General features: G+C 45.7%; 1 protein-coding gene and 1 non-coding gene across 2 annotated transcripts in view; both read right to left on the bottom strand.

The window, feature by feature from the left end:
- Window positions 1-13,048, bottom strand: part of MTA3 (metastasis associated 1 family member 3) — a 244,599-nt gene that overhangs the window by 205,059 nt on the left and 26,492 nt on the right. The window lies entirely within an intron of this gene.
- On the bottom strand, window positions 11,941-12,016 carry TRNAD-GUC (transfer RNA aspartic acid (anticodon GUC)). Its single transcript has one exon. It is a non-coding gene; the product is annotated as a tRNA-Asp (tRNA).

Genomic DNA, 13,048 nt, shown 5'->3' on the forward strand with positions numbered 1-13,048 from the left:
TTGGCTGAGAGAGCCATGGAACTCCACATATTTTAAAATGTAATTCCATGAGAGCCATACAAAGACCTGTGTACCTTACACCAGGGGTCCCCAACCCCCGGGCCGCGGACCGGTACCAGTCCATGGGCCATTTGGTACCCTCCGCAGAGAAAGAATAAATAACTTACATTATTTCCGTTTTATTTATATTTAAGTCTGAACGATGTTTTATTTTTAAAAAGTGACCAGGCCCTGGCCGGTTGGCTCGGTGGTAGAGCGTCGGCCTGGCGTGCAGAGGTCCCGGGTTCGATTCCTGGCCGGGGCACACAGGAGAAGCACCCATCTGCTTCTCCACCCCTCCCCCTCCCCTTCCTCTCCGTCTCTCTCTTCCCCTCCAGCAGCGAGGCTCCATTGGAGCTGGGATGGCCCCTGTGCTGGGGATGGCTCCTTGGCCTCTGCCCCAGGCACTGGGGTGGCTCCGGTAGTGGTGGCAGAGCAGCGCCCTGGAGGGGCAGAGCGTCGCCCCCTGGTGAGCATACCGGGTGGATCTCGGTCGGGTGCATGCGGGAGCCTGTCTGACTGTCTCTCCCCGTTTCCAGCTTCAGAAAAATACAAAAAAAAAAAAAAAAAAAAAGTGACCAGATTCGCTCTGTTATATCCATCTAAGACTCACTCTTGACGCTTGTCTCAGTCACGTGATACATTTATCCGTCCCACCCTAAAGGCCGGTCCGTGAAAATATTTTCTGACATTAAACCGGTCCGTGGCCCAAAAAAGGTTGGGGACCACTGCCTTACACATTATCCAATAAAAATTTGGTGTTGTCCTGGAGGACAGCTGTGATTGGCTCCAGCCACACGCAACCCTGAACATGACCAGTAGGAAATGAGTAGATTGTAATACATGAGAATGTTTTATATTTTTAACGTTATTATTTTTTTTATTTTTTTTTATTTATTAATTTCTAGAGAGGAGAGAGAGAGAGAGAGAGAGAGAGAGGGAGAGGAGAGAGAGACAGAGAGAAGGGGGGAGGAGCAGGAAGCATCAACTCCCATATGTGCCTTGACCAGGCAAGCCCAGGGTTTCGAACCGGTGACCTCAGCATTTCCAGGTTGACGCTTTATCCACTGCACCACCACAGGTCAGGCATGTTATTTTTTTTTTTTTATTAAAGATTTGTCTGTGAGACAGATGCAGCCATCAAAAGAGCCACATCTGGCTCACGATACATAGGTTCCCGACCGCTGCACTAATGTGAAACTCAAATACTATTGTGATGGGGACCCGGCCAGGAGATCTTTGAGAGGTGATTACATCATGAGGGTGAAGCCTTCACAAATGGAGTTATTGCCTTTATAAAAGAAACTCGAGAGAGCTCTCTCTTGTTTGTTTTTAATTGTTTGTTTGTTTTTTAGATTTTTACAGAGACAGAGAGAGAATCAGAGAGAGGGTTAGATAGGGACAGACAGGAACAGAGAGAGATGAGAAGCGTCAATCATCAGTTTTTCATTGTGACACCTTAGTTGTTCATTGATTGCTTTTTCATATGTGCCTTGACCGTGGGCCTTCAGCAGACTGAGTAACCCCTTGCTCAAGACAGTGACCTTGGGTCCAAGCTGGTGAGCTTTGCTCAAACTAGATGAGCCCACACTCAAGCTGGCGACCTCGGGGTCTCGAACCCAGGTCATCCACTGCGCCACCACCTGGTCAGGCTCCAGAGAGCTCTCTTATGTTCTTCCTGCCATGTGACGATACAAGAAGCTGGCAGTCTGCAACCCAGAAGTGGGCTGTCACCAGAACCTGTCTGTGCTGGCATCTTGATCTAAGACTTCCAGACTCTGAAGCTGTGAGAAATAAATTTCTGTTGTTTGCCTAACCAGGCAGTGGTGCAGTGGATAGAGCGTCGGACTGAGATGTGGAGGACCCAGGTTCGAGACCCCGATATTGCCAGCTTGAGCGTGGGCTCATCTAATTTGAGCAAGGCTCACCAGCTTGAGCCCAAGGTCACTGGCTCGAGCAAGGGGTCACTCAGTCTGCTGCATCTCCCGTCAAGGCACATATGAGAAATCAATCGATGAACAACTAAAGAACCACAACGAAGAACTGATGTTTCTTTTTTTTTTTTTAAGACTTTATTTATTCATTATAGAGAGGGGAGAGAGAGAGAGAGAAAGGGGGGGAGGAGCAGGCAGCATCAACTCCCACATGTGCCTTGACCAGGCAAGCCCAGGATTTTGAACTGGCAACCTCAGTGTTTCCAGGTTGACGCTTTATCCACTGCGCAACCACAGGTCAGGCAAGAACTGATGTTTCTCATCTGCCTCCCTTCCTGTCTGTCTGTCCTATCTGTCCCCCTCCCTGATTCTCTCTCTCTGTCTCTGCCACAAAAAAAAATAAAAAAATAAAATATAATAAATAAAAAGCCTGACCACGCGGTGGTGCAGTGGATAAGAGCATCGGACTGGGATACAGAGCACCCAGTTTCGAGACCCTGAAGTTGCCAGCTTGAGCACGGGTTCATCTGGTTTGAGCAAAGCTCACCAGCTTGGACCCAAGGTCGCTGGCTCCAGCAAGGGGTTACTCGGTCTGCAGAAGGCCCACGGTCAAGGCACATATGAGAAAGCAATCAATGAACAACTAAGGTATCACAACGAAAAACTGATGATTGACGCTTCTCATCTCTCTCTGTTCCTGTCTGTCTGTCCCTCTCTCTGACTCTCTCTCTGTAAAAAATAAAATTATTTGATACATAAATAAAGAAAATAACAAATTGATGTTAAGGGGTAAAAATTTATTAGTTTATAAGGACAAGGCCAAAACATTTTCAAAAAAGTTTAAACGTCTGATAAATCAAGGAGCAGACTGACAAAAAAGCTACAAAATATATTAAGTGAAAAAAAAAAAAAAAGCTGCATTAAAATGCATGTGGTACAACTGCATTTAGGAAAAAGCAAAATATTAGATATTTGTGGTACAAGTATGTAGGCATATAATGGTGAGAAAATTGACTAGAATCTTGGCACCCAACAGTAGTTAGTTACCTCTGAAGGCAGGGAGTGGGAGGTATATGAAAAATTACTTTTCTTCTGCGTACTTACATATTGTTCACAATTTTTTACAATGAGAATGTATTAGATTTTAATTTTAAAAAATCTTTTTAATTAAAGAAAAATAAAAAAACCAAAGACATAGGCACAGAATAATGGAGTAGAACTTTCTGAAGCCAAGTTTGTCAGTACAGAGACTGACTCCTGCTCTTGGGGCCAGCCTGCCCTTCTGCTTGCACCAGTCCCAAAGCCAAGCGGGCTGGCTGCTGGGCAGAAAGGTGGGGGAGGGAAACTGAAGGTGGGAGGAAAGGCAGAAAACTGCCCCAGGCTGCCAGTGCCCCTCAGACTCTTGTCCCTTTCTGAGATACAGCCTTTTTCCATGCCCATGTTCATGAGACACTACTCCCCTTGATAACAATAACAAATCCCCTGCCTCCTTTTTTGGGGGTTAAATGAACTCATATTAGCTTACATAAATCAAAAGAAAGAAGAAAAAAAAACCCCGCCTGACTGGGTGGTGGCTCAGTGGATAGCAGGGGTCCCCAAACTTTTTACACAGGGGGCCAGTTCACTGTCCCTCAGACCGTTGGAGGGCTGCCACATACAGTGCTCCTCTCACTGACCACCAATGAAAGAGGTGCCCCTTCCAGAAGTGCAGCGGGGGCCGGATAAATGGCCTCAGGGGGCCACATGCGGCCCGTGGCTGTAGTTTGGGGACGCCTGGTAGAGCATCGGACTTGGTTGCGGAAGACCCAGGTTCGAGACCCCGAGGTCGCCAGCTTGAGTGAGGGCTCATCTGGTTTGAGCAAAAAAAGCTCACCAGCTTGAGCCCAAGGTCGCAAGGTCGGTGGCTCAAGCAAGGGGTTACTCGGTCTGCTGAAGGCCCACAGTCAAGGCACATATGAGAAAGCAACCAACGAACAACTAAGGTGTCGCAATGCTCAATGAAAAACTAATGATTGATGCTTCTCATCTCTCAGTTCCTGTCTGTCTGTCCCTGTCTATCCCTCTCTCTGACTCTCTCTCTGTCACTGTAAAAAAACAACAACAGAAACCTACAATAAGGAAATGCTAGATCACAAGTGCCTGTGTCACCAGAATCACCGGAATCCCGAAGCTAACATAAAAGTTAGTGTGTTGGGACCACAGGGAGCCACTCAACGGTTTATATATATATATATATATATATATATTTTTATTGATTGATTTTAGAGAGAGAGAAGAGAGAGTGAGAGAGAAACATCAATTTGTTGTTCCACTTATTTATGCATTCAGTTGTTGACTCTTGTATGTACCTTGACCAAGGATGGAACCTGCATTCTTGGCATATTGGGACGATGCTATAACCAACCAAGCTACCAGGCCAGGGCCTGCCACTGCAGGGTTTTAAGTAAGGATGTAACAAACATTTTAGAAATACCTCTCAGAATCAACAAGGAGGACAAATCTGAGAAAGGCAAGTCTGAAGCAAGGTGTCCAGTTACAAAAAGCTTGTCCATAGTCCAAGTGAGAGATGGTTTTAGTGAGAGATGATTTTAGTGAGAGATGGTTTTAGTGAGAGATGGTTTTAAGACAAGCCTCTTCATATTCTGCTCTAAATTTGCTGATTGACTTAGATTCACTTACATTCTTTTTTCTTTTTTTTTTTTAAAGATTTATTTATTGATTTTAGAGAGAGGAAAGAGAGAGAGAAAGGGGCATGGGTATGAGCGGGAAGCATCAACTCATAATTGCTTCTTCTATGTGCCTTGACTGGGCAAGCTTGGGGTTTCAAACCAGCAACCTCAGCATTCCTGGTCGATGCTTTATGCACTGTGCCACCACAGGTCAGGCCACATTCTTAATTATTCATTAATTTATACAAGAGAGAGGGTAGGAATAACTGAAAGCCTACAATGACTACAAGACCTATATACTATTCTATCATGTGCATGAAAATAATCTTTGCTGGTTCTCAAGTATCTCCACAATCAAGTCCATACTCTAGCACAATATTCAAGGCTAGTCTTTTACAAAGTTGTCCTCAACTTCCCCTTCTCAGTCTCATGTCACAACCTTTCCTCTGTGTACTCCAACTCAGATCCATCCTCAGCTCCTTGAGCAGGGAGGACATGGCCTTTCCTTGGCCTCTACAACCACATCCTCAGGACCTGGCCCAACTGACTTCTCCACTGGTGGGCTTATACACAAACCTCCTCCCCAGAGCACTAACACCCCTTCACACCTGTTGGGCAGATAAAATATATTATGCTCACTTTGTTAAAGATGGCGCTGCCCACATGGAAGCCCATTGCCCGGTGATTGCTTAGTATGGGCATGATTGTATTAATGTGTGTTGGGGGCAGGCTGTGGGCAGGCAAGATCCTGGTAGCCTGGGGCTTGGTTTTAGGACTAAGCCTTTCCCACCCTTTTTGATGCGAGGAGGGCTTTGTATCAGAGACTTCTCTATTTTGTATATTGGATTAAAGGTTTTGATTTCTGCACTATAAAGTGGAGCAGACCGGGAGTTTGCTCTCTCAGTTCCTGAGATTAGCTTTAGAGGAGAGAGCAGAGAGGAGACCAGAGAAAGGCCACGTGGAGGAGGCCAGGAGAAGCAGCCAAGATGGCAGAATGCTGAAGGAGAAGCCAGTTTGTGCAGAGTTTGTGCAGAGAGAAGGAGATGGGAACAGAGGTGAATAAGGCTAGTGAGCTAGAAATCTTTGATTCTAGGAAACTCGGTAAGTCAGTAGCTTTTTGAGCACTGAATGAGTGGGTTTTGGAGCCCAGTGTGTGTTTTTACTTGCCCACCGGGTGCAAGCTAGGATTAAAGCTAATGGTCCACCAGTTCTTGGCTCAATTGTTTCATTACTGTCTGTTCGAATCTAATGTGAACCTGCGTGGGCCAGGCGGCTGTGATGGTGACCGTGGATACTGGCTTTACAACAACATTCTACTGTAATAGCATGACTATTTGGGAGCCTGTCCCCCAACGACAACAATAGGCTACAAATCTGGCTGATCAACAGAAGCATCAGGCAAGGCAGTTTGTTTTCTGGTGGTTGTTTTTTACTAGACACCCCCAACCCCGCCCCAGACCCCACCCTAGACATACAAAAGCTGTGTCTCTGGGGAGGGGGCCCAGGAATGTGCATTTATAGAGTCCTCTATTGACTTGCAGTAATCAGCCAGGAGTGAGGTGTAGGGCCTCTTTGGCTCAGACCACATCACTGTGAAGCCTCCCAGACCAACCACACTGGCTCCCTTAGCACTTTGTTCTCAGCTTTGTAACACTGTTGTGATTGGATTTGTGTGGCACGTGTCCCATTCTACTATACTATACAGTTATTTGCCTACATGACCCACCCAGCTTTCTGTCTGCCTACATGTCCTATCTCCTATCCAAACATGAGCCCTTGATGGCAGGGACCCCACTGGTACCACCACAGATCCCATGAACTTGGGGGAAGATTTGCAACATGCATAAAGCATCAAAGCTGGAAAAGCGTCTAAAGAGTGCAGTGCTCATAAGAGTAATTACTTTACATTCTTTGTTGGTTTGACTAGGAAAAAAGATCATCCACGATCTTTTACAAAATTGGATGTGAGGGAGCAGCCACCCTAGATTTGATTACATACATTTTACTAAAACACAGAACTTTCGGGAAGCGCAGGGTCTTGTTACAGTCCTGCCAGCGTCCACACAGACTTCTTACCCAGGGTGGGACCAGGTCACATCCTCCTCTAATCTCCCCCGCGGCCTTTGTTTGAGCCACCCACTTCATTAGCATGTAACAGTGCCTTTCTGTTTTTCATTTACAATTTAAGTTGTGATCACCAGGCGCCTCCATTGTTATTGCTATTAGCTGAAGTTAACTGTTTTTAATTAAAAGCTTAAGGCCTTGCCTCCTTCACTTCACCAGGTTTCCTACCAACTGAATTCCCAAATCAGCCAATCATGTCGTCAGGATTGGCATGGTGTCTCATTATAACTCTGATAACCTTTCTTTCATTTCTTGGAGTCTTTTTGGAGAAGAAAATTCAAGATAACCTGCTTAAAAGAATTTCAACAACCCTGGCCAGATAGCTCAGTTGGTTAGAATGTCGTACGATATCCAAAGGTTGCCAGTTCGATCCCTGGTCAGAGCACATACAGAATCAGATTGCTGTTTCTGCTTCTCTCTCATTAAAATCAATCAATAAATTAAAAAAAAAAAATTTAAACTCAGTTGCTTAAAAAGAAAAAAAAAATTCAGACTGGATGTGGTTAGGACTGCCTTGCGCATTATAGAAAGCTCAAGGTCTCAGATCAAAGGCCTGGTCCGGAATCTTAATCCCATCCCCCCCACTGATCTGGGAAGCTGGACCCCCTGGGCCTTGATTTTCACATCTGTAAAGCCTTGTATCTCACACTTCTGAGCATCATATCTTTAAACCATCTTGAAAACCTGCCAGGCACCAGACACAAAACATCTGATGGGTAGGCATTTTATTATTAAAGAGAACATCGCAGGCCCAAAATGGTGTCACTTATACCCATGATACCAAAGCTACATTTAATGCCTCACTTAACTGCAGTTTCAGCCCTCACCAGAAATGTAATCTTAATCCACTAGCCTGGAATTTTCTGGTCAACACTGATGAGGTAATCTGTCACATGGGCCCTCTCCGTCCTTCACCACCCCCTTTTAGAAGAAGAGGCAATCTGCATGATAAAACCCGTGCTGTTCCTTTCCCCCACCCCCAAAGTAGACATCCTGGACTAAAGATATTCGTTATTTTCTGCTAACAGTACCCTTGCCCCACCCTTCTTCCTATAAAACCCTTCCATTTAGTACAGCCTCTTGGAGTGCCCATTAAGTTGCTAGATGGGCTGCTGCCCAATCCATGAATTGCTTGATAAAGTAAATTGGATCTTCAAACTTACTTGGTTAAAATTTTTTTTTAACAATATTATATTCTTTTACATACAGGGAACCAGATTCCTGCTTGACACCTCTCCCTGTGCACACGAGCGCCTCTTCCCCTCACTTTTATCTACTCTAACTCATTGATTCTCTCAGGGAGACTGTGCTCTTCTCTCCATCCATCCCAGAATCCTGGCCTTCACTGCCCTAGTTCTCACCCAGAGCATGTCTCTCCTGAATTACAGACAAGCTTTGCCTTTTGTTAGGTCTTCCTTACACTCCAGAGCAGGGGCCGGGAACCTATGGCTCGCGAGCCAGATGTGGCTCTTTTGATGGCTGCATCTGGCTCGTAGACAAATCTTTAATAAAAAAAAATAATAACATTAAAAGTATTAAACATTCTTGCCTGACCAGGCGGTGGTGCAGTGGATAGAGCGTCGGACTGGGATGCGGAAGACCCAGGTTCGAGACCCTGAGGTCTCCAACTTGAGCACAGGCTCATCTGGTTGGAGCAAAAGCTCACCAGCTTGAGCGCAAGGTCGGTGGCTCAAGCAAGGGGTTACTCGGTCTGCTGAAGGCTCGCAGTCAAAGCATATATGAGAAAGCAATCAATGAACAGCTAAGGTGTTGCAACACGCAACGAAAAACTAATGATTGATGCTTCTCATCTCTCCGTTCCTGTCTGTCTGTCCCTGTCTATCCCTCTCTCTGACTCTCTGTCTCTGTAAAAAAAAAAAAAAAAAAAAAAGTATAAAACGTTCTCATGTATTACAATCTATTCATTTCCTACCGCTCATGTTCATGGTTGCAGATGGCTGAAGCCAATCACAGCTGTCCTCCGGGACAACACCAAATTTTTATTAGTTAATGCGTAAGGTACACGGGTCATTGTATGGCTCTCATGGAATTACATTTTAAAATATGTGGCGTTTAGCCTGACCTGTGGTGGCACAATGGATCAAGTGTTGACTTGGAACACTGAGGTCACCGGTTCAAAACCCTGGGCTTGCCCTGGTCAAGGCACATATGGGAGTTGATGCTTCCTGCTCCTCCCCGCTTTCTCTCTCTCTCTGTCTCAATTCTCTAAAAAAAATGAATAAATAAAAAATAATTTTAAAAAACTAATGAAATTAGGCCTGACCTGTGGTGACGCAGTGGATAAAGCGTCGACCTGGAAATGCTGAGGTCGTCAGTTTGAAACCCTGGGCTTGCCTGGTCAAGGCACATATGGGAGTTGATGCTTCCAGCTCCTCCCCCCCTTCTCTCTCTCTGTCTCTCCTCTCTCTCTCTCTCTCTGTCTCTCCCTCTCCTCTCTAAAATGAATAAAAAAAAAAACTAATGAAATTAAATAAAATATGTGGCATTCATGGCTCTCTCAGTCAAAAAGGTTCCCAACCCCTGCTCCAGAGGGATCTCTTTATCCTGCAAATCTCCTGAAACTGGTTCCCTAATATGCAGCACTGCCACCTCTACAATTTAGCTGGACCGGAACTGCCAGTCCCCTGCCTCCTCCCCCACCCACCCCTCTGCTACACCACAGTGAAATGCTAAACACTCTAAAAGGTTCCTGTACTCTTTCCATCTCCTAGCCTTTGTATCTGATAATCCTTTCCCCATGGACCCCATCTGGCTATTCCTACTCTGGGGTTAGAAAGTACCTCTTCCCCAAGCAGGCAGGTTGATGGACGCTCCTCCTCTGAGCTCCCTTAGCACTTGCGCATAGCTCCATTACGGCACATTACATTTCTGTCCATTGCCCTGGAATATACATTCTGGCATCTAGGTTGGAAAATACTTGTTTCTGGAAGGGTGAGAAATTGACATTAATAGGGTGTAAAGAGGAGGTGAGGCGTAATGCCTGGCTCATAACAAGGGGTGCAGCCAGACAAGCAAAAGCTAGAAAATCTTGCCTGACCTGTGGTGGCGCAGTGGGTAAAAGCGTTGACCTGAAACGCTGAGGTCGCTGGTTTGAAACCCCAGGCTTCCCTAGTCAAGGCACATATGGGAGTTGATGCTTCCTGCTCCTCCCTCCCTTCTCTATCTGTCCCTGTCTCCTCTCTCTAAAATGAATAAATAAAATTAAAAAAAAAAGCTAGAAAATCTTAAAAAGAACCTTGATTGCTAAGAAGCTTTGGGTTTTACTTTGTAGGTGAGCAGGAGCTTTTTATGCAGACAGCAACACTGGATTTACGTTTTCAATAAGATAATCTGGTAAGAAAGTTAGTGAGGAGTCTGTGCAACTGTCCAGATAAGATATAGGAATGCTCACCCAAAGGGGGAAGTTCTGGGTTTGGAGAAAGGGACAGATGGAGAGGATACAGGGAGGCGTCTAGCTTGGCAGTAGTTAGAAGGAAATACCATTGAGTGCTTGTTTGGTAATGTGGCAAGAGCAAATTTGTGGGAAAAGATAGTTTTGTTTTGGTCATAACAAATTTGGAATATTTACAGCAATACCCAGTGCAGTTGGAAATACATATAAAGCTGAGTGTAGAGGGGAAGGCTACGGTACAGATTTATGAGTGTTCTGTAGTGATGACAGTTAAAACCATAGAAGTGGATACTATCACTGCAAGGGAAAACTGTAGTGAGATTAGAATCTTGCATTTTTTCACATGTCTCTTTTTGTTATAATGTCACAAATCCATAGATCAAGTGACATTTGTTCATCTCCTTGAGATTCAGACCATTCTTTGGGATCAGAAATCTTGATGGTTTCATGACCAAGCAAGTTTCTGGGTCTGTCATCATCTAGACTCAGAGTGGTAGAAGCCTCTGCTCTCTCTATGGGACCTAAGTGAACCATTAAGTTTATCAAAGAATGGGCTGTTCAAGGTCATATATTAGTTGATTGTCAAATACCAGCTGTTGCCAGGTAGGCAGGCAAGAAATAAACAAAGTGGTCCTTGCTGTCCAGTACTACTCTCTTCACATTTCGGGATTGTAAAGCCAGTAGCCACGGCCACCATCACAGCCGCCTGGCACATGCAGGTTCACATTTGATTTGGACAGACGGTAATGAAACAACGGAGCCAAGAACTTGTGGGCCATTATTAGCTTTAATCCTAGCTTGCACCCGGCGGGCAAGAAATACACACAGTGGGAAAACACTTCCCTTTCCATTCAGGGCTCTCAAAGCCACTGACTCATCCAAGTTTCCCAGAATCAAAGGTTTCTGCCTCACCAGCTCTATTTACCTCTGTTCCCCATCTCCTTCTCTCTGCACAAACTCTGCACAAACTGGCTTCTCCTTCAGCACTCCGCCATCTTGACTGCTTCTCCTCTCCTCCACGTGGCCTTTCTCTGCTCTCTTGCATGGGCTCCTCTGCCCCATTTTCCAGTGTAGAAATAAAATCCTTTAATCCAATGTACAGTAGAAACAAGGAAGTCTCTGATATAAAGTCACTCATCTGAGACATAAATGGGATTCCTCATGAGAGTGCACCACCCCATATCATGTAACAGTCGAGGGTGTGAGGAAAAGCTTAGTCTTAAAACTAAGCCTTAGGCCAGGGGTCCCCAAACTACGGCCCGCGGGCCACATGCGGCCCCCTGAGGCCATTTATCCGGCCACTGTTGTACTTCCAGAAGGGGCACCTCTTTCATTGGTGGTCAATGAAAGGAGCACATTGACCATCTCATTAGCCAAAAGCAGGCCCATAGTTCCCATTGAAATACTGGTCAGTTTCTTGATTTAAATTTACTTGTTTGTTTGTTTGTTTGTTTTGTACTTTTCTGAAGCTGGAAATGGGGAGAGACAGTCAGACAGACTCCCGCATGCGCCCGACCGGGATCCACCCGGCACGCCCACCAGGGGGTGATGCTCTGCCCACCAGGGGGCGATGCTCTGCCCCTCTGGGGCGTCGCTCTGCCACGACCAGAGCCACTGTAGTGCCTGGGGCAGAGGCCAAGGAGCCATCCCCAGCGCCCGGGCCATCTTTGCTCCAATGGAGCCTTGGCTGCGGGAGGGGAAGAGAGAGACAGAGAGGAAGGAGGGGGTGGGGGTGGAGAAGCAAATGGGCGCTTCTCCTATGTGCCCTGGCCGGGAATCAAACCCGGGTCCCCCGCACGACAGGCCGACGCTCTACCGCTGAGCCAACCAGCCAGGGCCAAATTTACTTGGTTTTTATTTTAAATATTGTATTTGTTCCCGTTTTGTTTTTTTACTTTAAAATAAGATATGTGCAGTGTGCATAGGGATTTGTTCATAGTTTTTTTTATAGTCCGGCCCTCCAACGGTCTGAGGGACAGTGAACTGGCCCCCTGTGTAAAAAGTTTGGGGACCCCTGCCTTAGGCTATAAGAACCCTGCCTGCTTACAGCCTGTCCCCCACACCCAATGCAAACTATAAGCGAGCAAACATATATATATCATATTTACAAACTTTTTTGAATTTTTCAAATTTTATTTTATTTTTTTTTACAGAGACAGAAAGTGAGTCAGAAAGAGGAATAGACAGGGACAGACAGACAGGAACGGAGAGAGATGAGAAGCATCAATCATTAGTTTTTCATTGCGCGTTGCAACACTTTAGTTGTTCATTGATTGCTTTCTCATATGTGTCTTGACCGCGGGCCTTCAGCAGACTGAGCAACCCCTTGCTGGAGCCAGCAACCTTGGGTCCAAGCTGGTGAGCCTGGCTCAAACCAGATGAGCCCGCACTCAAGCTGGCGACCTCGGGGTCTCGAACCTGGGTCCTTCCGCATCCCAGTCTGAAGCTCTATCCACTGCGCCACCGCCTGGTCAGGCCTACAAACTTATTTGACCAACAGGGATCTGTAACAAGAAGTTCTCAGGATGATTTTCACAACATAATAAGCCCATGACCTGCATCCTCTGAGGACTCATCCAGATTCCCACTTCCTGCACAGAACTGGGTCAAGGGGCATGTTTATCATATCAGAACCTGTTCCTCTGACCACAGTTGACTAAAATAGGGGAAGACCTCTTAAAATAAAATAAAAAATTTTTTTTAATTGATTTTAGCAAGAAAGAGGAAGGGTTGGGGGAGAGAGAGACAAGAATTTTGATCTGTTCCTGTATGTGCCCTGATCAGAGATCGAACCGGCAACCTCCATGCTTCTGGATGACACTCTAACCAACCAAGCTATCCGAACAGGGCTTTAAAATAAAAATTTTTAG

This window comes from Saccopteryx leptura, chromosome 3, assembly GCF_036850995.1.
Source record: "Saccopteryx leptura isolate mSacLep1 chromosome 3, mSacLep1_pri_phased_curated, whole genome shotgun sequence".
NCBI classification, from domain to species: domain Eukaryota; kingdom Metazoa; phylum Chordata; class Mammalia; order Chiroptera; family Emballonuridae; genus Saccopteryx; species Saccopteryx leptura.